This window comes from Polypterus senegalus, chromosome 7 (assembly GCF_016835505.1).
Source record: "Polypterus senegalus isolate Bchr_013 chromosome 7, ASM1683550v1, whole genome shotgun sequence".
Lineage (NCBI taxonomy): Eukaryota > Metazoa > Chordata > Cladistia > Polypteriformes > Polypteridae > Polypterus > Polypterus senegalus.
Genome location: NC_053160.1, coordinates 55,928,975 through 55,946,265, shown reverse-complemented (window position 1 = coordinate 55,946,265; position 17,291 = coordinate 55,928,975). Strand labels below are relative to the sequence as shown.

The 17,291-nt window shown below is 37.7% G+C and overlaps 1 protein-coding gene across 4 annotated transcripts in view; it reads left to right on the top strand.

Annotated features, from left to right (window-relative positions):
* The first annotated feature begins 2,218 nt into the window (after positions 1-2,218).
* The window catches only part of erbin (erbb2 interacting protein), a 313,904-nt gene continuing 298,831 nt past the window's right edge, over positions 2,219-17,291 (top strand). For all 4 annotated transcript variants that reach the window (XM_039758666.1, XM_039758665.1, XM_039758667.1 and 1 more), the window contains exon 1: positions 2,219-2,862. The gene's annotated coding sequence lies outside the window, so the exon portion shown is untranslated. The remainder of the gene's footprint in view (positions 2,863-17,291) is intronic.

Below are 17,291 nucleotides of genomic sequence, written 5' to 3'. Positions count from 1 at the left end.
ATATTAATCACTACAGCCTTCCAAAGTTTAGGATAAATAACCCTGAACTTTAGTGTCTAAAGAATTTGCATGTACTATTTGCAAACTACTTCTTGACAATAATTTTTGAAAAAAAAAACAGTGAAAGTGGCAGCTTTTATTTCAGGGCGTATTTCATGTTGTGTGTCATGCTACTGAATTTAATAAATGAAGAAATAAATACATTTGTAGAACCAATTAAAAAGGCAAATAAAATGTTAGGTTATATTGCAAAAACTGTTGAATATAAATTGTGGGGTGTTAGGCTTGGAATAAATAATGCAGAAGTGAGACTGCATCTGGAGTAGTGTGTGCAGTTCTAGTCACCACAGTACAAGAAAGAAATAACAGCACTTGAAACCATGCTGAGCAGAGCAACCAAGGGCATCCTAGGACATAAGGATGGGAAAGGCACTATGTAAATAAAATGCATTATTGTATTCTTCTTCTTTTTCTTACTATTATTATTCAGGAAATGTCCAACCCCGACAGACTGAGAGAATTAAACCTGTTTTTTAGTTTCAAGGAGAGAAGGCTGCATGGGAACCTAATTCAGGTCTTCAAAATCCTGAAAGGCATTAGGAATGTTGATCCAGAAGAATTTATTAATCTTAAGAGAGAATCATTTACTCAAGGGCATCAGTAGAAATCAGAGTTGTGGAAATCTGGAACAATCATGTAGTTAAAGCAGATACCACAGCGATCTTTAAGAAGTGTCTGGATGAGATATGTGGACAGTTTAACTATCAGCTAAACAAACAAGCTTGATAGACTGAATGGCCCCTTCTCACTTGTATGATTTTTATAAAAAAATTAATCAAAATATATTTTGTGACACATTTAATTATTTATAGGCACATTTTGTGTTGCTATTATCTATTTATTGTCACATTTCACAATAATGTTATTCATTTGCTTATTTATTTATTTATTTCATCTTTTCTGTAGTACTAGGGTGTTGTACCGTGTTAGCCTTTATAGATTTGTTGAGAAGATAAACAAAATGACACATTTTATTGGCTAACTAGAATGATTACAATATGCTGGCTTTTGAGGCAATTCAGGCCCCTTCTTGATTACATTTTGCCTGAAGAAAGGGCCCGAGTTGCCTCGAAAGCTTGCATATTGTGATCTTTGTCGTTAGCCAATAAAAGGTGTCATTTAATCCTTTCTGAAATATTCCTTTACATAGGTAAAAGAATGCTTGCCACATTAGAAAAGCACAGGTTGGTGGAAATGAGAAGCCTCAGTTTGAAGTCCTAGGTGTTAAACAGATTATTTGAGGTGTTAGAATTTACAGTCTTTTAATATCAGTAGCAGACATCAGGGCCAACCAGACAGCTGAGGGCTAAAAAGTTCATTGTACTTTTTGTCAGAGTCAGGACTCAGCAGTTTAAGACATTGCCAAACTTTTTAACGTTTTATGAAGGAAGACGCTGGAAAATATTTTTAGGAGTTCAAAAAGGTGGGCATGAAGACGGGAGAAGACATAAAGGTGACCTCTAGTAAAGAAATTAACTCCACTATAAGAATATCTGCAATTAAAAAAGGTTATAGATGTATATAAAAAATTCGATGGCCCATACTAGTAGCTCACAGCCTTGACATACACGTGCCCTTATAAGTCTAGGTCACCAGCAATGCAATGTTTCACTGTTGTATTTCTGTACACAAGACCCCTTGAGCTTTTTGTTGACACGAGACACCTAATATCTTGAAGGCTTACACAAGCCGCCTTGCGGTTTATTGGCAGACCGAACTGTGCATCAGAAACTCGCATGCACTTGGCATCGGCCACACGATGACCTCCGACCACAACACAGCTGATACTCGACTGTTAAATTAACACTTCCATTTGGGTTGATGGTCCGGATTTACTAAACGTCTACGCTAATTATTAACTGACTGTTTAAACGCACTGATCGCAGCATGCATCTCTTCTACAACCGATACGAACGCAACTTTCTTTTTATCTCGTACGCTACAATTCTACACTACGGTATTTCGTCAAACACAACCAAACCTTCAGTCTGTCTGACAAACCCGCCTCTTTCACCCCTTAGTAGCGTTCTATTGGCTCTTATTCTTCATTTATTTGCGTGTAAACGACAATTGACGTCAATTTCAACCAGTTAGCTATATTTTTGCCTAGGCCCCACCCCCCCTTACTGGCGGCTACAGTAGGTTGAACTAAGTGAGTGGCGACTGCTGCAGCAGCGAGAAAGCGAGTTTCTGTGGTTTGAGAGCTCCTGTCTAAGTCACCTCCGCCGCGTTCGTGTTTGTCGCTTCATGTACACCGTTTCCTACATAAATAAGCAGGAAGGTGACAGCTTCAGATGTATTTGGGCGCGGCGATTGCCTTTAATAAGAGAAAAAAACGTGAACAGGCTGGATTAACAAAAGAAGAAAAACTGGATCGGCGCCCGACGGTGGACATTTTTTTCGCCTTTTGTATTTCCTTGCGCGTTGTGGACATTTTGGATTTTTTTTCTGTCTAAATATTGCCTCTTTGGTTGTTCGGCTACAGACGGCTTTTAATTCTTGACTGTTATTAGATAAATATCGTTTTTACTGACGTTTTAACAACGCTCAACTAAAAGGTACCAGTGCGACGCGAAAACTTTAAAGGCTAAGAACGAGGATAACTTTATGGTTTAGGGGAAAGGAGACCCCCCCAACTCCGCCTGTGTCCGTAAAGAACACGGACAGAGGCGGCCTGAGACATTTTGAACTGTGGTAAAACGAAGCGGGGAAAGAAGACCCGGGAAATAGTCCATTTTAAAGGTACACAACCAATTCCGAAGGAAGCGGGGGGGCTAGTCCTGCTGGAGAAGGAAAGTTGAGGTGAGTGCAAGTTTAAGATTTATCTCCACACTGGGAAGAACTGCTTTTTTGGGCTGACGAGGGCCAAGCCGATTTGCTTTTCTCTTCCGTCCTGCCGCCTGAATGTTCGTTCATTTCACTGTGACTTCATGAATCGCGACAGTCTCTTTTCGGATGATTGGTTTGAAGGTTAATCAGTTATGAATAGAAAACTCATTGTTTGATACTGGACATCCCGAACTCTTAAAAAGGGAGCGTCAGTGTATTTTTTTTAATTTTATTTTTCGGCCAAGTGTCACCCTAAGTCTACCTGCCTCGCGAATTCATCTTCTGTGTGATGCTTGCTTTTGAAGATATGTCTTGTCGATCTCTGAATTCATCGCCTTGTTAGGTCATCTTTAGATGAACGCGTCTGTGTTGGGAGACTTCTTAAAATCAAACTAACAAATCATTCAACTTTTTTTGGCTTACACCTTCAAAATTAGAGTTCCTCATTTGTAGCGCATACGTTTCCTTTTTTTCTTGTCTTTTTATATTTCTGTAGGTCCCCTGTGTCCTAAAGTCCATCATTTATTTAAACCTCCAAATATCTCGATTTCACGGAAATCAATTTAAATAGTCTTGTAAAGGAGATGCGTTTATCGTTTCCGGGGGTGGGGGGCTGGTAGGGTTGTTTTGACAGATTAGAGCCAGCCTCTTGTTTTGAAGGCACAGCCTGTTTTTCCCTTTCGCTTTTGTGGTATGCTTTAATGAGATTACCTGCTGACTTGACTGATACCTTCAGTACCGAGCTATTAAACCGAGACTTTCGCTAAAGTAGTTTGATCAGTACAATTTGACTGTCAGTCTATAATTTTGGGGGTGTTTATAGCGCCTCGCTTTGGAGGCACACATCACACGTCAGTTCCTTGTTTGCAAAATAACCTTTGAATTAGATAACGAGACAATTAAGGCAAGAAGGAAAATGGCAGCGTTACTAGTGCGTTTCTTTAACATTGAGGAACATGGTTTCTTTTGGATAGTAGCACCGTTGTAGAAGTAGTAACAGTGTAAAAACTATGTGGATTGCAGCCAAATAAGATGTGGTAGAATTCTGGGAAAGTATGTCTTTTTTTTTAGTAGTCGACCTTTCGGGGGCAAGTAAAACAGGGGCAAACTCTATTAGTTGGTGTTGGTAGCAGTACGTCGAGACTATCCCGGCAGCATCTGGCGCAAAGCAGGAAGCAACTGCACATCAATAGGCCCCTCAGGCGCAGCCCATTCATCCCAATGGGCCAATTTATGATCGACAGTGAACGTAACACACGCGTCTTTTGGGACGTGAGAGGGATTTTTTTGTCATGCTGTTTGATGGTAAATTATACCATTACCAAAGCCCCTTGCATAGTTAAGTGTATATTTTTTATTATGACTTTTTCTTTTGAAAACAAAATAGGCCAGTGCTATGGGAAATACGATATATTACCTATGCTTCCACCATTCCGTGATTTCAGATAATTCTTTATTTTCTAATAAAGCTTCGACTTTCTGGTGATGAAACATTGAGTGTGGAGAAAAAAATATTAATTATATACTACCTATTTTGTCTCTGGTTTCCCAGCATTATAGTTGATCTTCACTGGAGCATTTCAGTGATCTGAGTGAACTAAATTTCAGTTGTGCCGTCATACTGTAGATTTATATTTCCAAGTGTAAGGAGCAACAGATTTGAGAACTCTTATTCCTTGAGCAATTTAAAGTTTGAATTCTTAATTATTTTGTGTACTTTTTAAGGCAGTTATTCTTCCTGCGTGTGTGCTTATAACACTGAGTTTCAGTTGTTGTGTCTTAGCTTATTTATCTTGTTTCTGTGTTACAGTGCTTTTATGTGTTGTACTTTCTTGGTGCAAACAAATTTTCCATCTGGGATAATATGTCTACCAAAGCTAAAATTTGGGAACTTAAACTTTTGATTTCTAATACAATACAAATCTCTTCTGATATTGATGAAAGGCAAACTGCGCTCTGCCAGTTTTTTTTTTAATTGCATGATTAGTTAATCAAGGAAATTGTACTGCAAGCTCCAAGTATCTATCAGCTGTCAATTTGCCTGCATTGAAAACCTGCAGGTAATGCAGCTGTTGAGGATCATGGTTACCCACTTTGAGATATGACAATTTGTGGCAAACACTGTTAAAGCTCATTACATAGAAAATAACAGTGGTAATGTTTAATCACACCATTCAGAATGGTGTTCAGTCCCCAGTGCAAGTAGCTAACGTGCTAAACCTTGCTTTTCAAATGTCTCAAATTGTTGACTGTGTTGCTTGTGTAACCGGTCTCCACTGCACACACTGTACTGCTGCGCCCTGGCCTCGGATCTGGTTAACCCGTAAAGCTTCTCCATTGTGATTTTTAACATGCTGTACAAACTGCCATGAAGGTGTAATGCAACTGCAGTGGATTCCTTTATTTTTTATTTTTTGATGCGTTTTATTAACAGGTTGAACTGAAATGTTAAAACTGAGAAAGTAATACGACTGTTCAAGCTGCTCTGATACAATCCCTCCAATTAATTAAAAAAAAAAAAAAACACATGTAAAGGCTGTTGAATACTTGCATTAACACCTAACTAAAAATAATCGAAAAACATTTCAAAACAAGTTGTACACTATGAAGATCATATTACCATTACTGTCACATAGAACATAATTTAACTCAAGCAATTTTAAAATAATTGAATTAATTCTACTATACGGAGAATAACAGCGTGCTTACCACCTCTCACGGTAACATAGCGAACACTGGCAGAGGCCCTCACTGATGACGTTACATTAACACAATAAATGGAGTAGAGAAATATAGCAGGAACACAACAGGAAAACATACAACATAATGAATTATCAGGCTCCAAATAACTAAACTCGGTATTTTAGACACCTGTTACGCTAGGCATGTCTAACTTTAGTTTAATGAATGGTGTGTTTATTGCAGAAAAGTCTTAAGTTTTTATTAAAACACATTTTAAGGTCAAATATTGGCAGCAGTGAAATCAATGGGGAAAAAACTATTACAATATAAGAATGTGTAAGCAACACTGCTTAAGTCTGAGCAAAATATTTATTTTCATTTTAAAGTGTACATATGAGAGCATGATCAATGCAGTACTTGCGACAGTTCAGGTTTTTGACTTTATTTAGCATATTTCATATTGACTTCTTTCTAAAGGCTCTTTGCATATACAGCAACATTTAGATTAATATTTATACAGTTACAGTACTGGCAAGACACATTGAGTTAGTTGCTGGGATTTAGTATCTGATCTTGTGGTTTCACTAAGCCTTGCTGCCATCAGTACATGAAAGTGGCAAGGATAAGGAAGAGAGGAAATTAAGTGCTGCTGACTCAGTTTTTTTTTTTTTTTGCAGGATTATAATAGCCTGGATTTGTATGGAGAATCTTCATTGATAAACTAACGGAGAATGTTCGATTTAGTGTTTCACAAATTTAATATGCTAGTTTTACTTTAAGATGCTGTAACATCCTATTCATGTAGTTTAATCTAGTCAGTTAAGGAGTTTGATTTTACAGATTTGCAAATGAGTAGCAGGGTATTTAAAGAATCTAAACCAGGCTTTATTTAGTTCAGTGCCTAATACACCAGGATTTGAGCTCCTTTACTTTATGTACAGATGATTAATAGCATACAGTATATATTTTTAGAACCCCAGTCCCAAAAAAGTTGTGATGCTTTGTAAAATGTAAATAAAAACAGAATAAAATAATTTGCAAATATCATAAACTTATATTTTGTTCACACTAGAACATAGAAAACATATTTTTAAACTAAAAAAATGTGCCATTTTAAGAAAAGAATAAGGTTGTTTTGAATATGATGGCTGCAACACGTCTCAAAAGGTTGGAATATGGCCATATTTACCACTGTGTAGCATCCCCTCTTCTAACAGGCCATAAACTTCTGTGCACTTAGGAGACAAGTTTCTGGACTTTCGGAAGAGAGTTTTGTCCATATCTTCTCTGATCTAGGATTCTAGCTGCTCAACAGTCCTGGGTGGTCTTTGACATATTTTTTGTTTCATGATGCGTCAAATGTTTTCATTTGGTGAAAGGTCTGGGCTGCAGGCAGGCCAGCTCAACATCTCGACTCTTCTACTATGAAGCTGTGCTGTTATAATAGATGCAGTATGTGGTTTTGCATTGTCTTGCTGAAATATGCAAGGCCTTCCGTGTAAAAGACGTTATTAGGATGGGAGCACAAGTTTCTCTAAAACCTGTATATACCAGGGGTTCTCAATCCCAGTCCTGGAGAGCCACAGTGGCTGCAGGTTTTTGTTCTAATCCAGTTGCTTAATTAGAAAGCAATCCTTGTCAATAATTTAATTTCCTGACTTGTTAGTACTTTAACTCTGCAATGTCAGCTCATTCTCATATCCTAGATTTTCTTCCCCTTTCTAAGGATCTCATCCAAATGATCTGAAGACTTAAATGTAGGTGTAATTCTCAGTCCTTCACTTTTTTTCTCTTCCCTTTCCTCCCAAGTATTTAATTTAAACCCAATAGTGCATGATACAGTAAATATACACAGGTGTAAATGGTAACAAGTTAAATGGAGAAATGCTGCTCTCTTTTGTCATTTGCATGTTATTGTTAATTATGAGCAATTAAGACTAAAATAAGCAATAAGGGTTCAAAATCTTAACGAGTGAGGCAAGTAAAGTGAAGCGGAAGAGTTACTTGCGCAATAAGGGCCTCTTATTAAGCAATTGGGTTCGAGGAAAAACCTGCAGCCACTGCGGCCCTCCAGGACTGTGATTGAGGACCCCTGGTATATACCTTTCAGCATTGATGGTGCCTTTCCAGATGAGCAAGCTGCCAATTCCATAGGCACTAATGCATTCCTGTACCGTCAGAGATGCAGGCCTTTGAACCGAGCGCTGATAGCAAATCTGAATGGTCCCACTTCTGTTTAGTTCGGAGAAGCAGTGTTCGCGCAGATTTGTAATCTTTAGTTGTGAGGGACTCTCCCTCTCTAAGATGCTCTTTTTATGCCCAATAATGTTACTGGCCTGTTGCCAATTAACCTAATACAGTAAGTTGCAAAATGTTTATTCAGCTGTTTCTTTTAATTACCATTTACTTTTCCAGCCTTTTGTTGCCCCATCCCAACTTTTTCTTTATACATCAAATTCATAATGAGGTAATATTTTTCATTAAGCAGTAAAATGTGCTGGCCGGGATTGGCTCCAGCAGAAACCTTGTGTTAGGATATAGCGGGTTGGATAATGGATGACTGACTGACAGTAAAATGTCTAACTTGCAACATTTTGTTATGTTTTCTATGTTCTGTAGTGAATAAAATGGGTTTAAGAGATTTGCAAATCTTTCAATTCTGTTTTTATTTACATTTTACACATTGTCCCAACTTTTTTGGAATTGGGATTATTTGTTACAGCAACATTCTGGTAGATCCTAAAGTTAATGAATGGATAAAGTAGTAGCAATAATTTATATCATAACTGTACAAGTGATAAACTGTGCTTTTCATAATTTTCTATATAGGATAACTTAAAAATATTGTTAGATCAAACTTGGAACCGCTATACAAGAGCATTAAGCATTTCTTATTAAAGGCACAGTAGTTTAGGGTATCTTGATCAGGTGTGATGTGGTTGGATTATTCAGATTTTGACATTAAAGGCTGTGTGTGGTGTTTTTATTTAATGCAGAACTCTGGTTACAGCCTATCTTTTTCTTATTGTAAAGTCTAGTGGTGCTGTCTTATTTACATTATAAAGTAAATGATATTTGTGTTTGTTTTAGTCTAAAAACTGCCGATGGAAACTGATTCTTGTGACCTGAAGTATAATTTTTCCTGGGAGGGAATTTGCTGAAACTTGTACATGAGATGTTAAAGTACCTTGTAATAAGAATGAGTCGGAAACATCATAAAGATTTGGGGCAGCCACCCGTATAATTGAATCGGCTGCAAAAGTAGTTTTAAATAGCACAATGTGCTTAGTTCAGAGTCCAGAACAGAACTGCTTGTACTGAGGCAAGATGGCCGTTTTAAAGGGCTGGAAGGGAAATTACGTCATCTATGCCGGAACTGGGAGAGGTGTCCTTGTGCCTGGAAGTGACATCATCCTTGGGGCTGGCAACAGGCGGGATTTCCCGGAAAAGGTCTGCAAGGGACTGAGAGAGATAGTCAGTACACTCCGCCATCCCCTGGCCTGGCGTAGAACTACTAGTGTTTAGGCCCTTCAGCTGATTCCCATACGCACGTATGTGACAACCTATAACATACATGCCTATACTTTTCCCTTTTGATTAGTGGTGGTGAGGTTCCTTTATACTTTTACCTGTAAAACTTTGCCTGTGTGCTAAAGGGATGGTATGTGCTGAGGATATGAGAGGATCATCTCTGTTCAACTTTGAGTCGAAGAATGGAAGCCTTTTGACCATTCCTGGGGTATGTGTGTTTAATTATTTAACATTTCTCTTCTCTTTTGTTTTAGAGGCAGTGTGATTAATTCTTGCAGTTGATACCATCTTATTGGTTATGTAGCCCTACTGGAAATTTTGATGTTTATTTATGTAACGGTGGAGATACAAGCAGAGGCATGATTGGAATAAATGCTTTGCCTGATCAGATTAGCTTATAGGTTGTCTATTACATGCACCGTGTTCAAACGCAAGGTTACTTATAATTGTTGGTGGGACAAAATACCTTAAAGAAATGTTCCTGCCTCCTTTTTGAGTTATCTGCTGCAGCATGTTTTGGAAACTCTTGTGTGTGTGTTTTTTTTTTTTTTATAAATGCCAAGACATTAAAAGCTGAATGGAATGTCAACTGGTCAGACTCGGAAGATGTAGAGCAAACCTGAAATTGAAATAGTTAGGAAATTCTGATGTTGACTGGCAACTGCCTGTTTTGGAAATTACACCCGAGATGAAAGTTTTACTAATTAATAGCACTAGAATTAATGCTGAACCAGGTTTTAAGGTATCAGTAGTGTGTTAATAGGGTAAAACAGAGAATTTGTAATTCTGTGTCTTTTTTCAGTTACTCACTGAGAAATTTTCTTTTAACAGGCAGCTTGTAATTCCAAGTTGTTTTTCAGTTACTCACTGAGATACTTTTGGCAAGCTACACATATTCTCCTTTGCATTTGTGTAACCTTAATCTCATTATGGTGTGGTATTGTTTGTTTATGTCTTGGATCCAGAAAAGAAAATTTTTTTCTACTCTGTATAATATAAATTTGGTAGGTGAATATGAAGTTCCCCAACCATTGCTCAGAGTGCACTGCTTTTTTTAAATACATTGTGTTTTTATGCATATTACCTCAGGGTATGATAAACATGTTCTTGTAGTACTTGGGCACAAAGTAAAAGGAGCCTTGGACCGGGGCGTTTGCCTCATTGATAGATAGAGAGATAGATAGATACTTTATTAATCCCAATTCACATAATCCAGCAGCAGCATACTTATTAATAAAAAAACAATATTAATGAGTAATAAAAATGCAGGTAGAAACAGACAATAACTTAAATATAAATATAAAGTTGTTTTTTTTTTCTAATATGACCTGTTGTCGTTTATTCGTGTCTGCCGTTTCTATAGGAGGGTGACAATGAGTTAAATTCCAATGGATGTTTTTTCAAATGTTGACGAGCAATAAGCAAAAGGTATCACTGAAAACTGCAGGAAAAAAAGCAAAAAAAAAAAACAGTACGAGGAAAGTTAGAAGAAAGAAAAAAAAAATGACTATTTCTGTTTGGGGGGATCGTTGTGCACAACTGAGCTGTGGCCACAGAACTAGCATTCAGGCATTTCAAGGTCTTTTAAGCACTTTGTTGTAATGAAAGTGCTGAATGTACCTCGTAGTAACAAGATTTCTATAGACTTGCGTCATATAGGGAAACTGTCGGGACCATAAAAATACTTTGTTGTAATGAAAATTTTGTTGTAACGGAATTTTACTTGTAATTCAAATCTGTATGAAAAAATTCTTATTCAAAGGCAAGCGCTGAAATTCTCTTGTCAAAGAATGGTCCTTTATTTTACCTCAAGTAGTGATGCTCTGATTGATTGCCTGCCAGTCTAAATTGGTCAATATTCACTACAAGACTAAATTGGTGGTTGGTATATTGGCTGATCACAAAAAATGATTTTTTTTTTCACCATCTGCTTTTCTAAGCTTCATGGTACAGTTGACCCTTGACTTACGAACTCAATTCGTTCGCAAGGGCTGGTTGCAGCTCAAGTTGGTTGTAAGTCAAGACTACTGTATTTTTCCCATAAGAAATAATGGAAATACCCATAATGTGCTCCGAACCTCCCACAGCAACACTTACTTAACCTTTTCATAATAAAAAAGAGTTGTATAACGCACATAATTTACCAAAACACCAATAATTTTTCTAATGTACTAACCAAAAAGTTATAAAAAGTGCCTAGCCTACCAGAAACAACAATTTCATACTGTACTCACCATTTAATTTGACATCTTTGTGCTGCAGGAAGGGAGGAGGAGGAGAATGAAACGGAAGGTGGTTATTGTTTAGAAGGAGCCTCCTTATGCAAATCAATTCTTTGTAAAATTGTCGCGATGGTGGATTTCGACATGCTGTACATATTGGCGAGATCGGTCACGAACGCCACTCTCATATTTCCGCACAATTTCCTTCTTCGTTTCAATTGTGATCGCTGTTTCTCAAGTTAATAATGACAGTAGTCGAGCACTCAGTTGAAAGCCGGCCATGTTTTGAACTGCTGTAATAATACACTCCAAAGCTCGCCGGTGCTGACTCAGCCTGTTGACATCATCATGTGCCACGCCAGCCCGCTAGCTAACATCCCTTAACAATTGCTTTCTTTACTTTCGTTACCTTCTCTTCCTTCCTTAGTAATTATGTGTCTTGCTTGCCATGGTCTTAGCGAATTATATATAGATAAATCACTGCACTGACTGAAATTACGTCCACAAACACATGTATCTGGGCTCCGACTGACGCTTACGAACGCTCTCGGCTGTTTGTTTACAATCGCACAAACGGATACACGTAACCGCATTCGGGTCGTAACGCAAGATGTTGGTCGTAAATCAAAACAAAAATTTTGGTTGTAAATCAAGTTGTTCGCATATCAGTCCTGTCGTATGTCAAGGGTCGACTAATTTAGTTGTAATGTTCCTTTATGCAAGATGCAGTATTACAATAGCTAGCACGTCTTTTTTTTTTTTTTTTTGCTGTGAACCTCCTGTAAATAGAGAGCAGTAAGGCAGGGATTACCAGAGAAAGAGAACATTGGAATATTTGGCTTTAAATAAAAGAAAGTGGAGAAACAAACTGAGAAAAATAAATCAAAGGAGTTGTTCTGTGCAATTAGACAAACAATAAGAAAAGCTATGATATCGGACCTTTTTATTTTGTTCTTTAATTAAATCAAGCACTGCTTTTCTGACTTTAGATGGTGAGAAATCTTGTGTTAAATACAGCATCTCCCATTTTTAATTAATAAGATAAGAGATGCAAAAAAATTAGAAAATTCTGCTTAGTAAACAAAAGGCCTGTTGGCTTAAAAGCAAAGTTTGTTGATTTTACTTATAAGCTTATTAAGCATGTTAGCTTTGTATCTTCTTGATAAAATTAACATCTTATTAAATTTTATTAAAGTTTTTAAGGGTTTACACTGTGTTTATTATTTTTCCGTGTGTGTCATTCGGTATACGTTTTTGGAATAAAAAACAAGTAATGCTTAATTAAAATGGTAATCCGTATTTATATTTACACCTCTAACATATTTAACACAATCATAGTCAGTGTTCATGCTTTTTAAAATGAAGTAGGTTGAGCTGTTGGTGGCTTTTATATAACTTTTCTGATGCATCAATGTTTTATTTAAAATGTAAACTTCAGTTTTCTTATGGAAGCACCAGTCTTGCTTGATTATGTAACAGCTTTTGCATTTATTTTTCTTTTTTGAAGTACTTTTTGCAGTTCTTTAAAAATCAAGGTGGTTGACTGCAGAATTACTTGAGTAGGTTTTTTAAAGCTCATCTCAGAGTGAACCAGTATTGATCTTATGTTTAGGGAAAGATTTTAATTAATTTGAAATGCTTAAATTGATATTCTTGTTAGTAAGGTTGGGCATTATCCAAATTTTGCTACTGTCAAACCTCCTGCGTATTTTACCTCGGTATACGGTATTACCGTGAATAATAAAAAAAATTGTGACGTAAGGCTCAGACAGCATCCCCAAACTGTTGGCTTGTGCCTAAACCATTCAGAAACTGAATATCAAACACTAATACTGAAACAATAACAAAATAACATGCAGAACAATATTAACAACTTTTATTAGAAACAAATAGCAGTTTATAAAAAAAGTGCAAATACAACAGTCAAACAGAATTAAATTAACATAAACACCCAGAACAGTTTTCGTGCGGAAATAGGCACACAAATCAATTAAATTAAATCACATCGCCTGAACAACTTTTAATAACAAAGAAGAGCAGCTAATAAAAAAGTGCAAATAGACCCAAAACAGTCAACCAGAGTTGAATTAACATAAACATCATCCATATTATAAAAAGTATTGCAAAGCAATAGTCCTAAACAAAAACTTCTTTCCAGTCTTCTTTCCAATATTGTTTTTAAAGTAAACCAAATAAAAATACCTGAATCAATTAAATAAATAAAAATAAACACAGTGTGAATACAAATGGCAAGTGGCATCAATCTAGTCAAGATTTTTCGCTAGAAAAACTAGCGTATTTACTTTGTCCGGCTTTAACAGGGCACGTTGTGGACCGACAACTTTTACCTGCGGTGCTGAAAACCCACTCCGATGGTGTGCTTGTGGCACAGACGCACAGGTACTTTCGTGCCACTTGCGACATCTGGGGAAAACGCCCGGCAGCATTTTTCCACCAGAGAAGTGGGTCCTCGTCTCCTTGAGTAACTGGCTCCAAACAGTAGGCTGTTATTTCAGCTCCGACTCGGTCCTCTACGGTGCCGATGCCGATGGAACCTGCCATTGCATCAGATTTTTTTTGCAGCATACTTCCCAGAGTCATCTTTTTTCGTGAGGGTGCAGGTTGCGCCTCTCCCTCTTCCACTCTGATTGCCACTGGACCTGCTGCCTCTAAGCTCACGATCTCAGCCTGTAATTCAGCCTTGGTCTCAGCCAATGCGTTGTTATCCGTCTCATATCCTCCACGGTAACGAGGGTCGAGGAAAGTGCATTTTCGCATTATTTTGCGCACTGAATTGGATTCATACTTGGCCTCCAGCTTTGTTAGAATTCCAGTTTTGATTGACTTTGTTAGCTGGAGGTCATTTTCTGACGCAGCCAATACATTGACCCTGCAGAGCTGTAGTATGGGGAGGATACAGGAACTGGTCACATAATTTTCTCCTGACAAAATATCAGTGATGTCACCAACTGTTTTCAGTGCTTCGTGAACAGCTTTCAAGACGTCCATGTCCTGCCAGGTCAAGCACAGGCTGCTCCTTCTGTCATCAGACAGGACGTGTCTGATCGCTTGGGCCTGCTCGAGGAAGCGCTTCACCAGTTTGGAGCCCCAGCGAGTTGCGCAGTCCTGCCGACGGACGGATGGATGGATGAATTAATTAATGAAGGAATGATGAATAAACGATTAAATAAATGAATAGGCCTAAATAAAAGAATGAATAAATAGGCATAAATAAACCAATGAATGAATAAATAGGCATAAATAAATGAATGAATGCATAAATAAATAAGTCCATTAATGTATATTATTCCATTTGGTCAAATTTGCATGCACATTTATTTTAGGCTAAATAAGTCCCTTATGCGATTCAAGCCTGCATTTATTTGATAAAAAATACAGGAAAAAAATTACAATTTAAAAAATGGTTTTCTATTTTAATATAGCCTACTTTTCAATATAATTTATTTTTGTGATGCAAAGCATATATATATATATATATATATATATATATATATATACACACATACACATACAGTGGCTTGCAAAAATATTCGGCCCCCTTGAACTTTTCCACATTTTGTCACCTTACAGCCACAAACATGAATCAATATATATATATATATATATACTGTATATATATGTGTGTGTGTGTGTGTGTATATATGTGTATGTATATGTATATATATGTATATATATATATATATATATATATATATATATATATATATATATATATATATATATAACTGCTCAAATAAATTAAAGGAACACTTTGAAAACACATCAGATCTCAATGGGAAAAGAAATCCTCCTGGATATCTATACTGATATAGACTGGGTAATGTGTTAGGAACGAAAGGATGCCACATCGTTTATGGAAATGAAAATGATCAACCTACAGAGCCCTGAATTCAAAGACGCCCCAAAAATCAGAGTGAAAAAACTATGTGACAGGCTAGTCCATTTTGCCAAAATTTAATTGCAGCAACTCAAAATTGTACACAGCACTTTGTATGGCCCCTGTGTTCTTGTATACATGCCTGACAACATCGGTGCATGCTTCTAATGAGATGACAGATGGTGTTGTGGGAGATCTCCAGATCTGGACCAGGGCATCACTGAGTTCCTGGACAGTCTGAGGTGCAACCTGGTGGCATTGGATGGACCAAAACATAATGTCCCAGAGGTGTTCTATTGGATTTAGGTCAGGAAAGTGTGGTGGCCAGTCAATGGTATCAATTCCTTCATCCTCCAGGAACTGCCTGCATACTCTCACCACATGAGGCCAGGAATTGTCGTGCACCAGGAGCCACTGTACCAGCATAGGGTCTGACAGTGGGTCCAAGGATTTCATCCTGATACCTAATGGCAGCCAAGGTGCCTTTGTCAAGCCTGTAGCGGTCTGTGTGACCCTCCATGGATATGCCTCCCCAGACAATCATTAACCCACCACCAAACTGCTCATGCTGAATGATGTTACAGGCAGCATAATGTTCTCCATGGCTTCTCCAGACCCTTTCACTTCTGTCACGTGCTCAGGGTGAACCTGCTCTCATCTGTAAAAAGCACAGAGCACCAGTGGTGCATCTGCCAATTCTGGTATTCTATGGCGAATGCCAATCGAGCTGCATGCTGCTGGGCAGTGAGCTCAGGGCCCATTAGAGGACATGGGGCCCTTGGGTCACCCTCATAAAATCTTTCTGGTTGTTTGGTCAGAGACATTCACACCAGTGGCCTGCTGGAGGTCATTTTGTAGGGCTCTGGCAGTGCTCATCCTGTTCCTCCTTGCCCAAAGGAGCAGATACTGGTCCTGCTGATGGGTTATGGACCTTCTATGGCCCTCTCCAGCTCTTCTAGAGTAACTGCTTGTCTCCTAGAATCTCCTCCATGCCCTTGAGACTGTGCAGGGAGACACAGCAAACCTTCTGGCAATGACACGTATTGATGTGCCATCCTGGAGAAGTTGGACTACCTGTGCAACCTCTGTAGGGTCCAGGTATCGCCTCATGCTACCAGTAGTGACATTGACTGTAGCCAAATGCAAAACTAGTGAAGAAACAGTCAGAAAAGATGAGGAGGGAAAAATGTCAGTGGCCTCCACCTGTTAAACCATTCTGTTTTGGGGGTCATCTCATTGTTGCCCCTCTAGTTCATCTGTTGTTAATTTCATTAACACCCCAGCAGCTGAAACTCATTAACAACCCCCTCTGTTACTTAACTGACCATATTAATATCCCATAAGTTTCATTGACTTTATGCTATACTCTGATTAAAAAGTGTTCCTTTAATTCTTTTGAGCAGTATATATATCATCTTTATATACAGTATATACATATACATATACATATACACACTCAGTTTCTGCCCTTTAGTGTTTTTATTTCAGTAACGGTACATTTAATTGGAACACTGAGTTCATCATACTGTTGCATGGAACATTTCATGTGTTAATGATTAGTTCTCAAGAATAAAGCACAATGATACATACGGCAGAGCTACTACAAGTTTGAACTTTTTTTTTTTTATAATTTTGTGTTGTATCTTTGAATCTGCTAAGTCAGATTATAGTGATGAACAGTCAGATTCTCTCCAACTGTTTGGGGCCTACTTATAGCTGCTTGCACATTTTTGTCTTGTTATTTTAAATCTTATTAGGTTTTGTTTTCTGTAACTTTGACACATAATGGTAAATGGTTTACTGTGGCGTACCAGTCTTTTAAATCATAGTGCAGTCTTCTATTTACAGTAGTTCTATGGTCAATTTTCCCTATTTTAAATGTCATACAGGTAAATTCCCACATTTGTAAGAGGGGACCTTCAGATCTTGGCTGTGTTTTAGAGAATCTAGATGAATTAGATTTGCAGTCTTGTTGGGTTAAATGGCCTGCTTTTGTCAAAATTGCTCTGAGTGTCTAAGTTGTCTCATGATTCAAATTAACAACCATTTTCACATGCTGAAACACTGCT